At 43.7% G+C, this 20995-nt stretch overlaps 1 protein-coding gene across 2 annotated transcripts in view; it reads right to left on the bottom strand.

The window, feature by feature from the left end:
• Window positions 1-19923, bottom strand: part of ZNF652 (zinc finger protein 652) — a 36446-nt gene extending 16523 nt beyond the window's left edge. The window contains exon 1 of one of the 2 annotated variants that reach the window (XM_079949597.1): window positions 19788-19923. The gene's annotated coding sequence lies outside the window, so the exon portion shown is untranslated. Of the gene's footprint in view, window positions 1-15460; window positions 15618-19787 lie in introns of those variants that run through there. The other variant, XM_079949596.1, reaches the window with a different exon arrangement.
• Window positions 19924-20995: the final 1072 nt, after the last annotated feature.

Below are 20995 nucleotides of genomic sequence, written 5' to 3'. Positions count from 1 at the left end.
ACATTAAAAACTTCCCTAAACAGGGCTGCCTTCAGATGTTTTCTAAAAGTCAGATAGTTGCTTATTTCCTTGACATCTGATGGGAGGGCATTTCACAGGGTGGGTGCCACTACCAAGAAGGCCCTCTGCATGGTTGCCTGTAGCTTCACTTCTCGGAGCTGGACCTCAGTGTCCGGGCTGTCATATGCTCTATATAGCTCCTTTCCTATTCTGCTAGGAGGTCAGATAAATGTACACACACTTCCTTGATTTACACAATTTATTCAGGCTTCAATATTTGGATTTTCTTATTTAAAAGATTTTCTGCTACCTTTCCAAAGTTCCCCCAAAACAACTAAGACTGCCACTTACAAAAATCAACAATGTTGCTTATAGGGTTTTTTCCTGTTTTGTTTTTCTTAAAAAAATCAACCAAACACTATAAAATCAAACAATCAAAAACCCAGAAACAACCAAGGGCAGGAAAACGGGGGGGGGGGGGGGGGGGGAGGAGCCGTCAGTTTTCAAAGGCTAACAGTTTTGCCTGCCTTTGAAAAGCCAACAGGGAGGTAATTGTACAACCATCTCTTGGGAGTGAGCTGCACAGCATCAAGGCTGCTATGGAAGAAACCCTGCTGCGCAACACATTTCCTAAGATAGTTAGGACCAATCTGTTTAGGGCTTTAACAGCAAGAATAAGCTCTTCTGAACTGAACCTGGAATGAAAGGATACTTCAAAACGGGTCAATATCAGACCACACATAGAGGCTTCTGCATTCTGCACTAGAAGTTTTCAAGTCATTGTCAAAGGCAGCCACATGTAGAACACAATACTCTATATTGGAGGCAACCAATGTATGGATAACCATGGTCAGGTTTCTATTTTCCAGCAACAGGCTTAGTCAGTATATCAGCCAAAGCCGATAAAAGGCACTCCAGGTCGTAGCCATCAGCTAGGAATTAAGGAGCAACACTGAGTCCAGCAACAAACCTAAGTTACAAACTTGGTTTTTACAGCAAAGTTGACCCTATTCAAAAAAGGTATTTCTTCAACCAGTCTACTGAGTTATCATCAGCTATCTTATCTGAATTTAGTTTAAATTCTTACATCTGCATTTAATCCACCACTGATCACACACATGTATTCTAGAACTAGGGTGTCTTGCCTGGGTTTGATGAAAAGTAGTAGTTTTTTTATGTAGCAAGGTGTCTATCACAGTGGATTTATAACTGTGGAATAAGGCATATATACCAGGCACATGTTGGACTGATCTGCTTTCAGCAGTTACATAACTATTCCAAAGTCGAAGATGCACATTTGCTACATAGTTTTCAGAATACATATAGTCCCTAAGGACATGCCTCCTACAGTGTCTTTTAGGTGCAGTCACTTTTTCCATGCTGTAGGGAAGCACAGCAAAGCAAGAACTCAAATGGCAGAATCAATAAAAAAGAACTGTCCACCTGCCGGGGGGGGGGGGTGTTCTGGCCAGTGCGCACCAAAAGAAACAGCTCCAGTTTGCTACTGCCATGCCTTCCCTTCAAAAGCTGAAACATTAAAAAGACTCTTACATACCAAGTAACTTTCTTGACAGCATGTAAATGTACAAACAGTTTAGGTTTTTGCCTTTTGACAGCAAACCGTACTACAAGATACTGTGATCAATTGCTCCCTTCCAGGTCAGTTTCCACACAGCTTCATAGTTGCATGTACTTTGTGTGTCCAAATAAAAACCCATAGATTAATTATGCAAATAGCATAGGCATACATTATGTCAGGGGTCAGCAAACTTTTTCAGCAGGGGGCCGGTCCACTGTCCCTCAGACTTTGTGGGGGGAAACTGAACAAATTCCTATGCCCCACAAATAAGCCAGAGATGCATTTTAAATAAAAGAACACATTCTACTCATGTAAAAACACGCTGATTCCAGTACTGTCCACGGGCCGGATTTAGAAGGCGATTGGGTCGGATCTGGCCTGCAGGGCTTAGTTTGCCTACCCATGGTCTAGAAACTATGTTCTACCAGCAGTTTCCATTTGTGAGTTTCCCCCCTAAAGAAACTGGTTTAGCAAGACAACCAAGCGACTGCCTGTTGCCCTAAAACTGCAGCATTAGACTGGGGTAGGGGGAGGGGGAAAGAGGAGGACTGCTGAATGGATCTAACAGCAAACAAATTCCTAAAGTCAACTGTTACATTTTCAACATTCTCTTTACCCTGTTCCAACTATATAAAAATAAAACATTTTTATACCACCTTTCAATTATATTCCAGGATGGCTTACAGAAAAGAACAAAACAACTGAAAAGAGAAACACAAACATACAATAACAGCGTTCGAAACTCCCATTGTTCTAGGTGCATTTTGCCACTGGGAATTTCATTAGCTTGAGCAATTTCTGAGCTCTGGGCACAGTACTGTGACTAAGATTTCAGATTAAAACTGCCGCTGCTGACGGCATGGGAGGAGAAATTCCTGCTTGCTTGACTTTCAAGAAATCACTGCAGCGTCAGGCAAGCTGATAGGTTCTGCCTCGAAGCTGGCCTCACAGAAAGGCAGTGTTTTGAGGGGAGGGCAGGGAAAGCATGGCTTTATTTTTTGCAGTCTTCAGATGAGGACTAGACCATGTGAAAAATGAACATAACATTTTAGGGGCAGTTCATTCATTTCCAACTTTGTATTCTTATTATTAAAAAAGTGTGCCTCAACATTCCGTTGTGGCACCCATAACCTAGGTTTAAGATGCCATTTAGCTCCTAACTTTCATATCTCAGTTTCTAACACAGTACAATCAGCAAAAAGTCACAAAATCATAAAAGTAGCGTAAAACAGTAAAGGAGGATTAAAAGGATTCAAAATGAATCTAAAAAGCTTGGGAAAATAAACAAAAGTCTTAGCCTGGTGCCCAGTGGACAATAATATAGGTGCCAGACAAATCTCTCTGGGGAAAGTACTCCACAACTAGCATATGACCACCAAGAACATCCTGTGATCACATTTAACATATCTGGGTTGCTTTAGGGTTCAATAACAGCCACACAAGGAGCTGTAGGGAGAGGACTAAGGAGGGAGAGATCAGGACTGCTGGATACAACTTTCCCTTCACATTAAGTTCCCAATGAAAATGGCCTCTCCCAGGTTTCTGATGTGCAATAGCAGCTGACCCTGAATATACACACATCACTACTATTTAACAAAAAAATACAGATACATTAACTGTGAACATGAATTTAACACTGTGCATACTTTGGTCCACGGTCTCTCACAAGAAAAACTTGAACAACGGTTTATTTCACATGACTGTTGTGAAGATAAGCATAAAACAGATGACACATTAAATAGTGCCACAGCATTTGGAGAACCTGTTTGTGCTTGGGTGAATGTCTGCTGAACTCCAAATACTTCCTGCAGAATACGAGTAAGAAACAATCTTTTAAGGCAAAAAGAAGGGAGGTTGTGATGCCACTAGTCAACAGAACATGCTTCGTTTGCTTATCCAAAACCCTGAAGGTTCAACAACTAAAAGTTGCAATTAGAACCATGGTGTGTGTGTGTGTGTGTGTGTGTGTGTGTGTGTGTGTGTGTGTGTGTGTTTGAAATGCCTAGGACTGGGTGCAGATTATTTTCAGTGCCAATATCACATTGTGAGCAATCTTATGGGACTACATGCTAGTGGTGGAAAGGACCAGAAGCACTCATGGATGGTGAAGAGTATGGCTAGGCCTAAGTGGAGTCCCAAGGGCTAGACAGAGAAACCTGAAAGGCAACTTTTGATCTTCAGACTGGAGGTTCCCCACTCCTGACCTAGGATATATTTCAGGGGGGAAAAGTGATGAACCTGTAGGAAGCAGAGACTTAAAAGAAGTTGAAGCAAAGGGAAAGGAAGCTGAGACCAACATTCACTCATGCAGATGCAGTCTCTCCTCACGCAGATGCAGTCTCTCTCAGCTATACAGTGGTACTTTGGTTCTCGAACAGCCTAGTTCACGAACAAGTTAGAACCCGAACATAGGAAAACCAGAAGTGAGTGTTCTGGTTCTCGAAATTTTTTTGGAAGTCAAATGTGTCCTGAGCTTCTGTTTTTAGTGTTGCGCTTCTGTTTCTAGAGAGATTGCACTGATTGGGGAGGTGAGGAGAAGTCTCCCGGCAGCGCTCTACAGCCCAGCTGCTTTGACGAGAGAGAGAGATCGAGATCAAAAGATTGCGCTGATTGGGGGGGGGGAGAGAAGTGTTTTAGGGGTAGTTTTTCAACAGCCTGGAACAGATTAATCCGTTTTGCATTACTTTCTATGGGAAAGCACGCCTTGGTTTTGGAATGGACTCCCGGAACAGATTAAATTTGAGAACCAAGGTACCACTGTATTTCAATGCACATTTCAAGGGTGCATTGCTAATGTAGCTACAAGGAACAGTTACACCTGAATAGGGTAAAACAGAAAGGAGGCAAGGGCCTGATGTAAAGGTATAGAGGAGGTGCCTGACAGATGAGAGGGGGGAAAAGCAGGGGCTAGAAGCCAGAAATAAGTCTCTAGGAAAGTCAGCTGCGAAGGTTATTGGGGCTCTCACTTACCCCAAAATAGCTGCTTCTTCCACATATTTGGCCACATTTCCATACACATTCCCTGCCATCTGATGGGCAGGAGCAAATCCAAGTTGAAGTTAAGTGGCAGGGAAGGTAATAAAAGGTGTTTGGGGAACCACCATCCTTTCATTTGGAAGCTCCCCAAGTACCCTTCACTCTGAGAACTGCAGAAAGGAATAAAACAGTACAGTACTCTGCTTTCGAAGAAAAGGGAAAATGATTGTAACAATTGTCAGCCATTGCACCAGTTCCCAACTATCAACTCCTTGCATGCCTAGAAAAACAATGTATGCAAATAAAGGGGCACTGAGGTCTCAAACAATGGTAAGAATTGGTACAATAGCAACCAGTGTCACAAGAATACCACTCCCCCTGTTCCTTGAAGAAAGTAATAGCAGAAGTCAACTGAAGAGAAAAGCAGAAAGAGTCAGACTCCTAAGATAAGAGAACAGAGAACAAGGAACAGTGAAAGGCAGGATGAAGGCAACAAAGAAAACAGAAGATGAGGCAAAACTGGATGAGATGGGCAGATGGGACCAAGTCATCACCCAGGTACTGCTCATCAGTATGGTCTCCTTTCCATTCTTTTTGCAGTCAAGTTGTGTATACCTCATGAAAAATATAAGATGAAGAATCTATGTAAGCTAAGCTCATGTCACACCAAACCAAACCCAGTTCCACCATTTTACAAATTCATTTCCAGTCACGCATCAAAATATTTTTAAAGAATGAATTACAGATCTAACACATGAAATACAGTGGTGCCCCACAAGACGAATGCCTCGCAAGACGAAAAACTCGCTAGACGAAAGGGTTTTCCGTTTTTCGAGGTGCTTCGCAAGACGAATTTCCCTATGGGCTTGCTTCACAAGACAAAAACGTCTTGCGAGTTTGCTTCGTTTTTCTTAAAGCCATTAATACTCGGGGAATCCGCGCTCCGCAAGACGAAAAAATCGCAAGACGAAGCAACTCGTGGAACGAATTAATTTCGTCTTGCGAGGCACCACTGTAGCTCAAAGTGATAAAGGTAAAGGTACCCCTGCCCGTACGGGCCAGTCTTGACAGACTCTGGGGTTGTGCGCCCATCTCACTTAAGAGGCCAGGGGCCAGCGCTGTCCGGAGACACTTCCGGGTCACGTGGCCAGCGTGACATCGCTGCTCTGGCCCGAGCCCGAGCCCGAGCCGCACACGGAAACGCCGTTTACCTTCCCGCTGGTAAGCGGTCCCTATTTATCTACTTGCACCCGGAGGTGCTTTCGAACTGCTAGGTTGGCAGGCGCTGGGACCGAGCAGCGGGAGCGCACCCCGCCGCAGGGATTCGAACCGCCGACCTTTCGATCGGCAAGCCCTAGGCGCTGAGGCTTTAACCCACAGCGCCACCTGCGTCCCATATAGCTCAAAGTGATACAATCATTTAAAAAACCAGTTTTAATATATTCCCCCTAATGCATTTGAATGTTCTACAGCTGTGCCAAGCAGAGCAGGCCTGTGATTTTCCTGCTAAAATGGAGGGTGCAATGACAGTCATATTAAAGCAACTGTATAGAAAAGGAATATTTAAAACAAGTCTAATATACTGTTCCATGAAGGACCCACAATATCCTAATAAAAATCTATCAGGCGGGTGATAAAACATTTAAACCAGACCTCAGCAAATGCTTTATACAAAAGATTAGAGTAGAACAGGGACAGAAAACAGGTTGCGAAGAAACAATGCTTACTGACTTTTTTTTAATTAACAAAACACCTTAAGACAAAGACTGACATTCTTGACCAAGGCTGCATATACACCATGCCTTTAGAGCACACTCACTCAAAGAACCATGGGAACTGTAGTTTTGCAGGTGCTGAGGAACTGTAGCTCCATGAAGACCAAACTTCTAGGATATTTTTTTAGCATGGAGGGTGGGGGTGGGAATGTGCTCTGAGTGTGCTTCAAATGTATGGTGTGTACACAGCCCAAGTATACATTAAAGGAAATTAAAGGAAACAAATCTCAGCCACTGTTCATTAATTAATCGTTCAGTGTTATAAGAATGAGCTGTGTTGATCTGCCACATGTGCTCTCTCTCTCTCCCTTTTCCACACATGAAGGAAGAAAAATGAAATCTTGTGTATCAGGAAACTGATTTATTCAAAACCAAAAGTGAAAGCTTTCAATCTTCTACCCTAATAGCACTGTGTTCCTCACTATAAAAGCATGGAATGCCACACTGGAATAATAGATGAAAAAGGTAGTATATGAATCTGAATGTATTGAAGACATGACGAATTTCAGTAAGTCAGTTTTGAACTAAAGTTCAAAAAGATGAAAATCCATCTACAGTGATGAATAAATAGACCAAAATAACACAGAAACCTGAAATCCTATCCGTGCATTGAAATGAACATGTACAGGGATGACATGTGTAAGGGGGAGTGGCAAGTTCCCCTCCAATCCATTCTTGCCTGCTCCACGCCTAACTTTCCCATACTGAGCAGGAAAGCCTGAGAGGCTTCAGTCTGAACCTTAAAAGAATTGTTAGCACACAGAACATTTTACTAAGCTGCTATCATGTTTCCATGAACCATCTCTCCAAGCATAAGAGTTCAGTTTCTTGAGACTCTCATCTTTCATGGAAAAAACAAGTTCTGAGCCCTTGGGGTTGCATAAATATGCTTGAAATATGGCTGACATTGTAGAAGCCAGAAGGATGGCTGAATGAGGTTTCTAGTGGCTGGATGTGGGGTTTCACCTTTTTACCTCTCCATGGCTAACAGAAAGAAAATTATGGAAAATAATAATTGCTGTGTATGTATAATTTGAACAGGCTGCAGAGTCCAGCTTTTTCCTAATGTCATATAATATTCTATTGATTTTTCTCCCATTTCTAAAAATGCATAGTTTGATAAAAATTTGTAACACAATACCAGACAAATCAAGCAATTTCAAAGTTATTATTTTTTCAGGTGATTTTCCCAAGGAACCATAAATTTCTACTTACAGTCTATTTGTAAACTGGGAAGAGGGGAAGTTACTTTTTTGTGTTGAAAATAAGTTGTGTGCGTTTCAAAAATAAGTGTCAGCACTTCAACAATTAATTCAACACTTAACTGACAGCTGCTAGGATGACTATTTGTTTTCACCCCAACTGAGAAATGAATTGATTCTTCTGCCCCATCTAAGTATAACATGAATGGCTGCGTGCACACAAATGCAGTGAGAGAATGCATACCTGGAAAATAATAGGGTCATAACCATACATGTAAAGGGACGCGGGTGGCTCTGTGGTTTAACCCTAGGACTTGCCAATCAGAAGGTTGGCTGTTCGAATCCCCGCGACGGGGTGAGCTCCCGTTGCTCGGTCTCTGCTCCTGCCAACCTAGCAGTTCGAAAGCACGTCAAAGTGCAAGTAGATAAATAGGTACCGCTCCGGTGGGAAGGTAAATGGCGTTTCCATGTGCTGCTCTGGTTCGCCAGAAGCGGCTTAGTCATGCTGGCCACATGACCCGGAAGCTGTACGCCAGCTCCCTCGGCCAATAAAGCGAGAGGAGCGCCGCAACCCCAGAGTCGGCCACGACTGGACCTAATGGTCAGAACAGGGTGGAGATGCCAGGCAAAACTGAAAGGCTGATAGGAGTTGAAATGAAAGGTGAATGTGCTTGAGTGCACAACAAATGATGGGTTGTTTAAATCATCAAGAGCATGTTTCTCATTTTCAAATGCACAGATTTTCCAAACAAGCATGGATACCAACAACTGATTACTATACCAGCTAAAAGACAGCCTAAAATTCAACAGAACCTTACACAATGAGGAGCTCTGATCGTATGTAAGAGCCTTTACATGATCATAGGAACAAACCATCTAGTAAAGCAGAGCTTTCCAAACTGTGTGTCATGACACGTTAGTGTGTCGGCTGCAGTGTTTAGGTGTGTTGTGTGAATGCTCCCTGCGCTCCTCCCAGGACTGGAAAGTGGTTAGTTTAACCTCTGGTTTGCTAGTAAAACTGAATGACTGTGTTGCAAAATGATGCATGTCTAAAAAGTGTGTCACCAACATGAAAAGTTTGTAAAGATCTGTAGTAAAGTATTTTAAACTTAAAGCCGTCATGACTATTAGTCGTATCCTCCATTATCTCCTCTAAAAGTTACTTAAGCTAGTGGCTGTTAACACATCTAGTGGCAGCAAACTTTATCAATTAATTTCCTTGAATATCATGACCATTCAAGTTCTGGTAATGAGACAGTTACAAACTTTTCTTCAGATCACACAAAATTCTATAAACCTCTTTTCATGCCCTGCAGATGTATCCTTCCTTCATCGAGACGATGTTTCAGCCAATTGATAATTTCGATTTCCCTTTCTTGAAACCTTTCAGCTCTACAATATCCTCATGAAGACTGGGCACCCAAACTATTCACAGTATTTTAAGTGTGGTCATACAAGGATTACAAACACTGAAATACTACAGGAGTACCAGGCTGCCCATATGGGCTTTGAAGGCAAACCAGGTAGCTTATACCATGGGCACCTCATGGAGCCTAATGCTTAGCAATAACTTGGACCCAACACAAATACAACAATAACAGGTAACGTATTATTTAGGGTGCTATATATAATGATCAACCTCAGAAATGAGATCTCTTTCCTCAGAGTTCTTTTTATGCACAGAAAACTGGTTTCATTTAATCTGTTAGCAGTCATGATTAAATAAATAAAATATAAACTACTGTATAGACTTAAGCATTTGCTTGTAAACAGTTGAGATTTCACTTTAATTTGCCACTATTTGATTGTTACAAAACTACCATTGATATTATTATTATTATTATTAACAAAAATCTATTTTTAATCCATCCTGATATAAGCTTATGAATGTGTGGATCGCATAGGACAGGAGTGCCCAGATTTTTTTCAATGAGGGCCAGATTTGATGAAGAGAATGTGTGTGAGGGCCGATCAAAGTTGTTGAGCTTTTTTAAGGATTGCAGTTGTTGAGCACACTAGAATCTGCACACTAATAATAATAATAATAATAATAATAATAATAATAAATTTTATTTATATCCCGCCCTCCCCAGCCGAAGCCGGGCTCAGGGCGGCTAACAACATTAAAACAGTGTGACATTATAAACATTATAAAAATGAATTAAAATCAAAATTGATGGCAACCATAAACTAAAGCTTTGTAAAGATTGCCAGAGGAGGGGGTCAGGCTGCGCCCTGACCAAATGCCAGGTGGAACAGCTCTGTCTTGCAGGCCCTGCGGAAGGATGTCAAGTCCTGCAGGGCCCTTGTCTCTTGTGACAGAGCGTTCCACCAGGTTGGAGCCGCAGCCGAAAAAGCCCTGGCTCTAGTTGAGGCCAGCCTAACCTCTCTGAGGCCTGGGACCCTCAAGGTGTTTTTATTTGAAGATCGTAAGTTCCTCTGTGGGGCATACCAGGAGAGGCGGTCCCGTAGGTACGAGTTGTCCCTAGGGAGAAAGAGGGGAAGTCCCTAGTTGTTTAATCTCCAAACTAAAAAAATACACACTATCAATAATTTATAGTATTTATGTCAGCTGCAAATAAACTACATTTTGGTTCTGTTTATGAATCACTTTCCATAAAACATCTAGAAGTGATTGCACAGTAAAATAATTGATAAGCTTCAGCCCTATGACAACTGGAGTTTTAAAAAGTTTGTGAAGTATCATTATCACCCTAAAGGTAAAGGTAAAGGTACCCCTGCCCGTACGGGCCAGTCTTGACAGACTCTGGGGTTGTGCGCCCATCTCACTTAAGAGGCCAGGGGCCAGCGCTGTCCGGAGACACTTCCGGGTCACGTGGCCAGCGTGACATCGCTGCTCTGGCCAGAGCCCGAGCCCGAGCCCGAGCCGCACACGGAAACGCCGTTTACCTTCCCGCTGGTAAGCGGTCCCTATTTATCTACTTGCACCCGGAGGTGCTTTCGAACTGCTAGGTTGGCAGGCGCTGGGACCGAGCAGCGGGAGCGCACCCCGCCGCAGGGATTCGAACCGTCGACCTTTCGATCGGCAAGCCCTAGGCGCTGAGGCTTTAACCCACAGCGCCACCTGCGTCCCTACCTGTAAGTTAAAAAGGACCGTCTTAACTGGCACCAGTAAATAATGAAAGGAAGGACTAATAAGGACTAATGGAATAGAGAATGAGATTCCTCAAGGTGCTAGCATGATTTTGAGCCAGTTCACAAGATCCTTGTCTCTTTTACTAATCATGTAAACCTTGGGTCTGCTGCAGAAAAGAAGACAAGGGACGCATTAACTCAACAGCAACACAGAATCACAGAATTGTAGCTATCATCATTTTTATTTTGAATGTTAGGCACCTTGAGCAATATTCAGTTGGAAAGGTGGGATATAGATATTCTTAATAAATAAATAAGAATAGTAACTATTCTGTGCCTTCTGCTGATCCAATGTTTTTCTAGGTTAGAGACATGAGATGCAAAACAATGCACGGTTAAAGTCAATAAAATCTGCATGCATATAACTGCATGCTGCAGCGTATCCATTGCTTTTATAAGCTACATTGACTTCTACAATTCCGTCGCATGCTATCAAGATGAACTCATCATAATGTAGTGCACATTAATTTTGCACAGGAGCCAACAAACGCTAGCATAATGTTGGCTGTAAATAGTATTGCCAGAGTGAATGCAGAGGACACGTCAACTGACAGGCCAGTCACAAATCAACACAAGCTGCTATTCAATTCTTGAAATAATCACATATACACCACAGCCAGTCCTGGAACAATTAAGGACACCCTAGGGAGGGAGGAGAGAAGAGAAGAGAAGAGAAGAGAAGAGAAGAGAAGAGAAGAGAAAACAACCCCGGGCATACACACTGTACTATCTGTTACCCTAGGAGTATCTGAGTGTTATCAGCATGCCTAATAACACAAGCACATACACAGCCTCCCAGCACTTGCACCATCAAGAAATCCCATCGTATTCCAGATCTAGAAGAAACACTAGAAAAAACAGTTTTTCATCCCATCCCTACCTGTCCTGATTGAAGTAGCCACATCTACCAAGTACAATCCTATTTCACCCCAGCTCATGAATGCTTCTGCTAAGGCAGCAGTTATATGGAGAGGAAATCTTTCTAGCACTTTATTTTTTGGTGGAAAAGTTTCCATTTCATAAGTTGATTAGTATCAGTGAATGGATACCAACTGCAAATACAATATTAGGCAAGCGTGGCTGTTTCAAAGATGTAGCTTTGTTTCCTCAAAGTGTTGTTGTTTTTTTAATAAAAAAAGGCTAAAATAGAAAATTCTATTTGTGACACAAATTTGCAAAAAATTCCTAGGCAAATTAGGCTATTATTTTTAAACCCCACACGCCTTTACAGAAGGCATTTCAGTAAATACAAGTCACCCTCAAAGAACCAATGTACACTCAAACTTTCGGAACGATTATTTTAGATCACAAGGTATTACAGCAAGTGCAGCCTTTCTTCCCCTCTCATTGCTCAAACTGAAGCAGCTACAATGCAGTCAGTACAATCATTCCCTGGGCCAGTATGCTAGGAAATAAGCATTTACCACAGGTGCAGCAGCTGAAATATCCAGTGCCAACATCCAGATGCTAGCATAATTTTCTGCTAATTCTTGATTATCCCCCTATCATTGCTCCCCCCCATACATCCATGACACAGAAAACAGCTGCTACCCCAAAGACTTTTATTTTACAGTGGTACCTCTGGTTAAGAACTTAATTCGTTCTGGAGGTCCGTTCTTAACCTGAAACTGTTCTTAACCTGAGGTACCACTTTAGCTAATGGGGCTTCTCGCTGCCGCCTCAGCGCGATTTCTGTTCTCATCCTGAGGTAAATTTCTTAACCCAAGGTACTACTTTCGGGTTAGTGGAGTCTGTAACCTGAAGTGTTTGTAACCAGAGGTACCACTGTACTTCCTTTTCTCCCAAGGCAGCATATTACCTACCAGTGTTACAAACTCTCATATATAAGCTTGGTTTCAAATGACTCCTTAAACCAAAGTTTAAGGAGTCATTTGGAACCTAGCTTATATATGAGAGTTTAAGGAGACATTCCTTAAACCAAGGTTTAAGGAGACATTCCTTAAACTGAATATCTACTTGCCGTTTCGGGGCAAGATAGCTCTAAAGTCTGTGATTGATTCTCAGTTAAGCATCTAGCTAGTTCAAATGACAACCTTGAGCAAGGTTACAAGCTTTGAGAACTTAAGAAAAGTCCCTTGATCCAGGGACAGTCTACATATATGCTGGACTCTTCCTACCATTTTTTCCTTAATGGTGACACAGACCATTCATAACAGAAGAATATTAATCACAACTGTGAGCACGGGAGTGGGCAGGGGGGTAAGTGAATACAAGCGGCAACTATTAACTATAGCACTGCTTCTGCTCAAGCTGCACAGAAAAAGCATTTTGTTCCTGAAATTCATTTGATTGTGCAGATAAAATATAACTGATAGAATTCTACAGGATGCGGTATTCGTGTGTGAAAACAGTCAAGATCCAGTGATCCCTGTACCTTCCTGTTAAGTTGTACTGATTTTTTCCATACATTTAAAGTGTTGTAAAATGGATGTTTAGTTGAAGGATCTGAACTGGGATAGCATAATAGATTCTATCTGCTAGGTGATCCATATACTGCATTAAGAGTAGGGGGTAAAGGGCAGTAAGAGCGTGCCCACATGAGTCGGGTTGTCATGCAACCCTGTATGCACATGCACAACTCTCCACCCTCCTCTTTCCCTCATTAACCTTTGTTGCCAGCTGCTACCATTAGCCAGTTACATCTAGCAAAACAAACTTGATGCTAAGGCTTCCCAATATATATCTAGCCTGAATAGTGTGGTGCTGAAAATGACAAGGTTACAGGTTCAATCCCCACATGAGGCAGCTGCATATTCCTGCACTGCAGGGAGTTGTACTAGGTCCCTTCCAACACTACAATTCTATGATTCAGTTCTATGATATGGCCCACAACTTGTTTAGGAGCAACATCACCATCACCACCACCATTATTAATTATTATTATTATTATTATTATTATTATTATTATTTGTATACTTCACTTCATCTGAAGATCACAGGGTGGTTCACAACATACAAATACAAAATGATAACATAAAATACTGAACAAAAACTAACACAAACCAATTTAAAAGGCTACATAGAATGTTCAATCAGCCAAAAACCTGATTATAAAGAAATACTTTTGCCTGGCGCCTAAAGATATGTAATAAAAAGGCCAGGCAAGCCTCCCCGGTGACAGCATTCCACGAACAGGAAGCCATGTGGAGGGGGCACAAGAAGAAGGGGTTCAGATTTTGATCACATCTCTTCCTAGTTTCAGTTGGTGCAACAATCTCTGCAGGGCATACATTTAACTGCATCACTGGAGAAGGTTTTGAGTAGATCCTTTCTCCATCTTCATCATCCCAAAAGCTGTAAACCCCATCCGTCATGCAAATAGCTCCAATTGTTTTTCTAGTTGCACAAACTTCTATCTGGAGTACAGAATAACTCCACCACCCAAGTTCAGCAACCACTACTGACACCCAGAGACTAGCTTACATGAACATACCTAATTCTCACATCACGCACAATTTGAAGGACAGTAGATTTGCATCTATTTTCTTATGAATCCTATTTCACCTGAACAAAACTATCCCATTTGTCTCTCCTGCTTTACTCCAGGAACCATCATGGTGCTCTCCACCACAAATCACCTGAGTTCTCCCATTGGTATCCTTGTGAGAAAGAGCAATAGTAACACTCTCCAAAAGTCTGCTGTATAGCAGCCTAACAATTCTCCAATCTATCACCAGAGGAGCATTTTAAGAGTAGGGAGTATTTAAACAATGATGTTTGAAACAAATGTGTAACTTTCTTTTTCTACAAAATGAGATTTTAAATAGGACTGAACCAATTAATTTTCAGACTTTCTAGGAGTTAGATTCAGGTTGCATGGAGATACATCATCCAAAGATATACTCCCAGGTAAGTTTTTATGAAAATAGTGTGACATAACACATTGATCTGCCTGCTCCAACCATGCACAGGTTGAAGTTAAGTCAATTTACAAACATTAGACACCTGTAGCGTATTTGCAGATGAGGAGTTTGGTCATCGGAAATCTGGGATTTTTACAGCCCTGATTTTAATCATATCAAATATCAAACTTCAAATAGCAGTGGTTTGGAAGAGAAGGAACACTGTGATAACATTTCTACTTCAGTACTTTTTCTTTTTTTTAACTTTTCTACTATTTCGCGGACCTAATGTAACAGAACACCCGAGGGTGCAAGGAGTCTCTTAACACTGCTTCCCTTCCCCCAATTCCCAAGATCCGCATTAAACGGAGATATTCCCAGCATCAGAGTTGTCTCAGGAGGCGGCACAACTTCCTCCTCCAGCCACGCCAAACCTTTAAAGTGATGCCAAACTAAATGTTCCACCTCTATGCCAACGTCTCTGCTGAAGAAGCACCTTCCACCTCAACTTTCCAAAACCCACACACACCCTTCAACTTTCGACTCTTCGACCAACTGAGCTCCCCACCCCCCCAAAAAAAACTCGGCCCACGAAATCTCTCCCCCTTTCTCCTCCGTGGTCCAAAAAGGTTGCCAGTTTCAAGGAAGAAACGCTCCCGCAGCCAAACCCCCCGACCCCAAGACACTATCGCAACTGTCCAGATCCCAAGCAAGCAAGAGCACTCTGCACATGCTCAGGTGCACGCTCGCCCCTCCCTGACGCTCCACAGCCGGGCCTCGTTGGCACTTCGAAGCGGGAGGCACGTTAAGAACAACTAAGCAAAAAAGGAGGCGGCTGTGGAGCTGAGCAGGAGGAGCTCGGCCTGCCCTTTCCCCAGCCGGAGGGCCTCTTTTCCTGCACGGACTCACCCAGGCCGGGACTCTCCGGGGCTGCCACCGGCGCTGCTCCTCCGTCGCCGCTCCGCCTCCTCCTCCGCCGCCGCCGCGGTCCATGCCTAGGCAGGGGAGGGGGGAAGGTAGGGGCGGCCAGGGCCCTCTTTCCTTCCTGCCCTCCCCCTGGGCTCGAGCCCCCTCCTCGTCCGCCGCCGCCGCCTCAGGACCAGGCCTAGGCCCCGCCGCTTCAGCGGCTGCTCCCACTGGCGCTCTCCCTGTCGCTCGCCCTCCCCTCGGCGGCCGCCGCCGCCGCAGCGCTACGTGGCCGCCGCCGTAGCCAACCAAAGTCAGTCAGACACTCAGCCTCGCGACTGCACCGCCCGCTCCACTCGCAACACCCTCCCCCCCTCCTCCTCCGCCCCGCGCGCGCTCTCTCTCTCTTCGCTTTTCCTTCAGCGTCGCTGGCTGGCTTGACTGGCTGGCTGGCTCGTCGTAAAGGAAGACAGCTAATGCGCTTGCGTCGTCGTTGTCGTCGCCTGAGGAGGACTTCGCGCGAGAACGCGCGGCAGCTTCCCACTTCCCCCCCTCCCCCTTTACTCCGTTCGCCGCCCCGCCCCTCGCCCAGCTCGTAACCTGCGCGCGCAATAGGCGCGAGCGCCGCTTTCTGAAGCGCGGCAGTTCCGTTCCTTTCCCTCCACCCTCGAACGCTGGCTGGCTGGCTGGCTGGCTGGCTTGGACGGCGGCGCGTGCGTGGTAGGAATCAACGTCTCCGCGCTCGCGCGCTCTGCTGCTCTCACCGCCTCAGGTGAGACGGGAGGAAGGGGCGGGGCCGAGGGCCAACAAAACAAAACGGTGCGGGAGGGAAGGAGGGAGCCATCCGCGCATGCGTGACTAGCGGCTGCTACCAAATCCTTCTAGTTTCACTGAAATATATATGTTAATAGCAAACATAATATCCCGCCATTTCCATGTTTATCCTTCGTCTCTCTCTCTCTCTCTCTCTCTCTCTGTGTGTGTGTGTCTGTCTTTCTGTTTGTGTGCATTCAGACCGATCCGGGTTTTTTATTTTTATTAATTTTTTTATTAAAAAAATTAAAAAACCCGTATTTCTGTGGAAGGTTTTAATAAATGCTACAGCTGCTGGTGGTTGTTGGAAAGTGTGGGAAGGCACGGAGGTACTTCAGAGTCTGCTCTGAGAATGCACGCTCTTTAGTTAATTTTTGCAAAGGTGGGTCAATGTTTTAGGAATTTTGTTAATAAAATTTATTTATTTATTTATTCCCCGCTGTTTTCCCTGACAGCACTCAAGACGGCTTACAGATAAACATAAAAACAGCTAAAAGCAGGAGGGGGGAATAATCAAAACAACAACAATAATTAAACGTTGAGATGAGTTAAAGTACTCTCTCTCTCTTGTCCATTAAAGTCCCTTACATTTCAGAATTAGAGATAAAGTCCAGCTATTTGAAATATACACAGTTGTTATAAGAACTTTAAGGTCTTAGATATATAATAAATATTCATAAATGTGCCAAGCAGGCACGTAAATGAGTGTGTGAACCATGTGTCTGGAGCAGCGCAGGGGGACAGTCCTGAAACCATTTTGACTCCCAAGCTGAACAAGTGTTTCTCTGCCAGGAGGTGAAAAAACCTTCCCATTGTCTCAGGAATTAAGTAATTACCAAAGGAATGGCCAGACTACCAGAAAAGGCAATCAAATAAGGCATTATCCGATAATCTGGCAAACAGGAAAAACAACATTCAAATTTCTGTTGTAGACTGCCTTTTCTGTGATGTAGGTATTATGTTTGTGGGGGGTGGTCTTGGGCTACACCCTTTCTGTGACGTATGTATGATGTATGGAGGGGTGGTCTTGCGCTCCAGGGCAGGGAATTTCAAAATGGCTATATAAGACCTTGCATGCCATTGTTCAAGGTGGTTTTCCTCTCTCCTACATGTGGGAGAGCACCCTGTTGCAACAGTCAATAAAGATCAGGCTTACTAGCTGCTTTGGTTCTCAATATTCTCTGGTTGGTGTCTGTTATTTTCTCCTACCAAGAGAGAAGCTACAAAAGGACTCTATATGAGCTCTTGGGTACCCCATAAGGGAAAAGGAGCAGTTTTTTTACTTATATCAAAATGAAGCCAGAAAAGCAGCAGTGGTTGCTACCCGTGAGGGGAAAACAAATCCAATTTACAGTTTGGAAATTAATGGCGAGAATGCCCATTGCCACTGGAAACAATGGGAGCTATCCGAAGGCCCTTAGGAAATAATGAGCTCTCCAAATGACCTTTCTTATATGACTGCTCCACGGAAGTAGAGCGCTTCGTTTGTGTGCAGAAAAAAACCCCAGGTTCAGTCTCCAGCACTGCCGGGTAACTAGGGAAATAATCCTGTCTGCAATTCTGAATAATCACTGCGGGTGAGCATAGATGACTGTTAGCTAGATAGACCACTATCTTCTACTCAGTGCAAGGCAGCATCCTAAGCTCCTATAAGAGCAAGCTGCCGTTGTTTCCAGTGGGTATTCTTGTCATTCAAAACATCGGCCCTCCAGATGTTTGGGGACTACAACTCCCATCATCCCTACTAACAAGACCAGTGGTCAGGGATGGTGGGAGTTGTAGTCCCAAAACATCTGGAGGGCCGAGTGTGCCTATGCCTGTTTTAGTCTATCCTAACATAAATACCAGGATTGATAGGCTTAGTGGACCTAGAAACCAAGGGAAAAGCAGCTTTGAAAAATAGAAGGTAGAAATGTATGCAGCATATGAATGATGCTTTATTGAAGGTAGTTGGGTGGTGGTTGGCGTTTTTCTAGTTTGTCTTTTACTCTCCCCCTTTTTATTATTCTTTCCATGAACAGTGACTGGGTGTGACTCAAGAACCATCATGCCAAAGTGTTACCCAAATCAGTGCATTTTTTAAAAAAGTCTGAGTCCTCAAATGTAGACCAAAGCATCCTCAGGAACCAACAGGTACAGGGGCATCCAACAATAAACAAAAACTGTTCCATGACATCAGGAACCATCATTACAACTTTGATTTAAGGTATCTTCAGTGGCAGATTATGCATGTGCACAACCCTTGCTGGCTGAATTCCATATGTGGAAACCTTTTGACTGAGTAGACTTAGTGTTGACCTACATATGGCATAACAAAGATATTTGTATATACTTGTTTGATATTTAAGCAGGATTTTATATAATCATTATCATCGCCAGCTTCATCTTTTTAGTGAACAAACTTCAGTGACTAATAACATAAATATAAAAAAGACAAATGGGTCAGGGCAGGCTGTGGGAAACGGGGTTGTGCTGTCCGTTCCCCAGCATTGATGGATGTATTCATAGTCAGTATGGTGTCGTGGTTAGTGTGTACGATTAGGATTTAAGAGATTGGTGTACAAATCCCCTTTCATTCATGAAGCTCTTTGGGTAACTTTGAGCCAATCAACATTGACTGAATTATCTCACAGGGCTTTTCTTCAGCCAGAACTTGCCAGAACTCAGTTCCAGCACCTTCCAGGTGGAAGGGAGGCATTCATGGCGAGTTCTGGCACCTTTTTTTCTTCTAGAAAAATAGCACTGGTTGTTAAGAAGATAAAGTGGAGAGGGAAGAACCACATGTACCACCTTGAGCTCCTTGGAGGAAAAGTGGAATGTAAACAATACAGCAAAAATATTTTGGAAATGTTTACCTCTCATATAATCCCCTTTGCTCTCTCCTGGCCCCCATATTGGTATTGAATACTGTCAACAATAATTAAGTACTATCTTTTTTTATTCTTACTTGGGATACCTGCCACAAACTCTGGAGAGCCAGTGCCATATAGAGTAGATCAGGGGTAGCCCTCGGGATTTTGTTGAAATATGACTCCCATCTACCCTGACCATAGGCCAGTGGTGTCCAAACTTTTTTCAAAGAGGGCCAGATTTGATGAAGTGAAGGGCCATGGGGGCTGACCAAAGGACCAACCAAAGTTGTTGACTTTTTTTAGGATTGGAAAGTTGTTGAGCTTTTTCTATGATTTTACCCCAAAGTTATTGGGCTTTTTTAAAGATTGAAGTTGTTGAACTTTTTAAAGGTTTTTTAGGGGTAGAGTTGTTGAGCTTCTTTGAGCTTCTTTTAGGATTGAAGCTGTTGGGGTTTTTTACGATTTTGCCCCAGGAAATAAACTGCCACAGGGGCTGGATTAAACCGACCAGCGGGCCGGATTAGGCCCCTGAAGCGGGCTCTGGACATGCCTGCCATAGGCCATTCTGGATGGGACTGGTGGGAGTTGTAAACCAATACCCCTGGAGAGCAACAAGTTGGCTATGCCTGGACAACACTAGACTAGATGGTAAAAGAATATCTGACCTGGTATACGACTGCTGTGTTCCCCAGAGAGCAGATCATGGTGAGGTTGGTACGCAGACGTTCTCCACCCGCTGCATCCAAAAGCACATTCCAAACTGCCTTGCAGCTTCTACATTTGCAGGTGAAGAAACACTCTCACACCACCTGCGCATTGGCATGAGAGTGGGATCGTTGCTTCTCGGAAGACAAGTATATGCGGCAACGTACGGCAAGAACTGAAGCTTGGAGCATCTGCCAAGTGAAACCGCAGGGAGGATATGGAAGGGAGATTATCTGTTGGGATTGCAGCCAGGATGCCTGGGGAGAAAAATGCCATGAGAAATATTCCGAAGGCTAGGGAGCATCTATGTGGAAAGCAGATTAGGCATCTTCAGCCTCCAGTGCCAACAGGGAAATCACGGTCCCGATTAAGATCTGCAGCTGAGCAGGCGTGTCGCTCTGTGTGTTGGCAAATGGCTGCAGTATGCGAACAGGTGTGGGTTTGTTATGCAGTTTCCTTTCTTTCTCTGCCCAGGTGACATGTCCTTTCATGTGAAAATGGAGATCAAAGGTGGGGGCACTGTAGGCAGCCAAAAACAGCCTTGTGAAAACAGGCACTGCAAAATTGACCATGCAACACTTTGAACGTACGTTTCCACTTACAAGGCAGATTTGAGGGGGGCATCGGGCAAAGTGTGTTTTGGTGAGTCATCTCTTCCGTCAGTGAGCCCTGCCTGTGGTGCCAAAGCAGGGCTGGACAGCTAACTCTAGCCATCACATTAATTTCCTACAATGCCCCAGAACAATGCTAGGCCCAGGGCATTGTGGGGAATTTAAAGAGTGGCTAGATCCAGCTGCTATGTACTGCTCTGAGTGCCAGCCCAGAATGCAACATTGGCCTGTGGCAGGAATCATCTGTTGACTCTGCCAGTGAACAGCACCTAGCTTCAATTACCTTACTGCCCTTGTTCTTAATACAAGCTTCTCAATTTATTGCCTAACTATGTCTCAAAAAACATTGGGCAGGACGTCTTTTTCTTCCAGTGGTCTTAACATATGCATCCAATTTTAGTTCTCCTCAGAGTAGACTCACTGAAATGAAGAGCACTAACGTAGGCCCAAATATTTCAAGGGGTTTACTCTGAGGAGAACGTAGTTGGATATAATTTAAAGAAACCTGCTTCTGTGGAAATATGAGGCCCATGAACGAAACACATTTAGAAACGAAG

The sequence above is a fragment of the Podarcis cretensis genome, assembly GCF_951804945.1.
Source record: "Podarcis cretensis genome assembly, chromosome: 13".
Taxonomy (NCBI): domain Eukaryota; kingdom Metazoa; phylum Chordata; class Lepidosauria; order Squamata; family Lacertidae; genus Podarcis; species Podarcis cretensis.
This window is presented reverse-complemented; position numbering and strand designations above follow the sequence as displayed.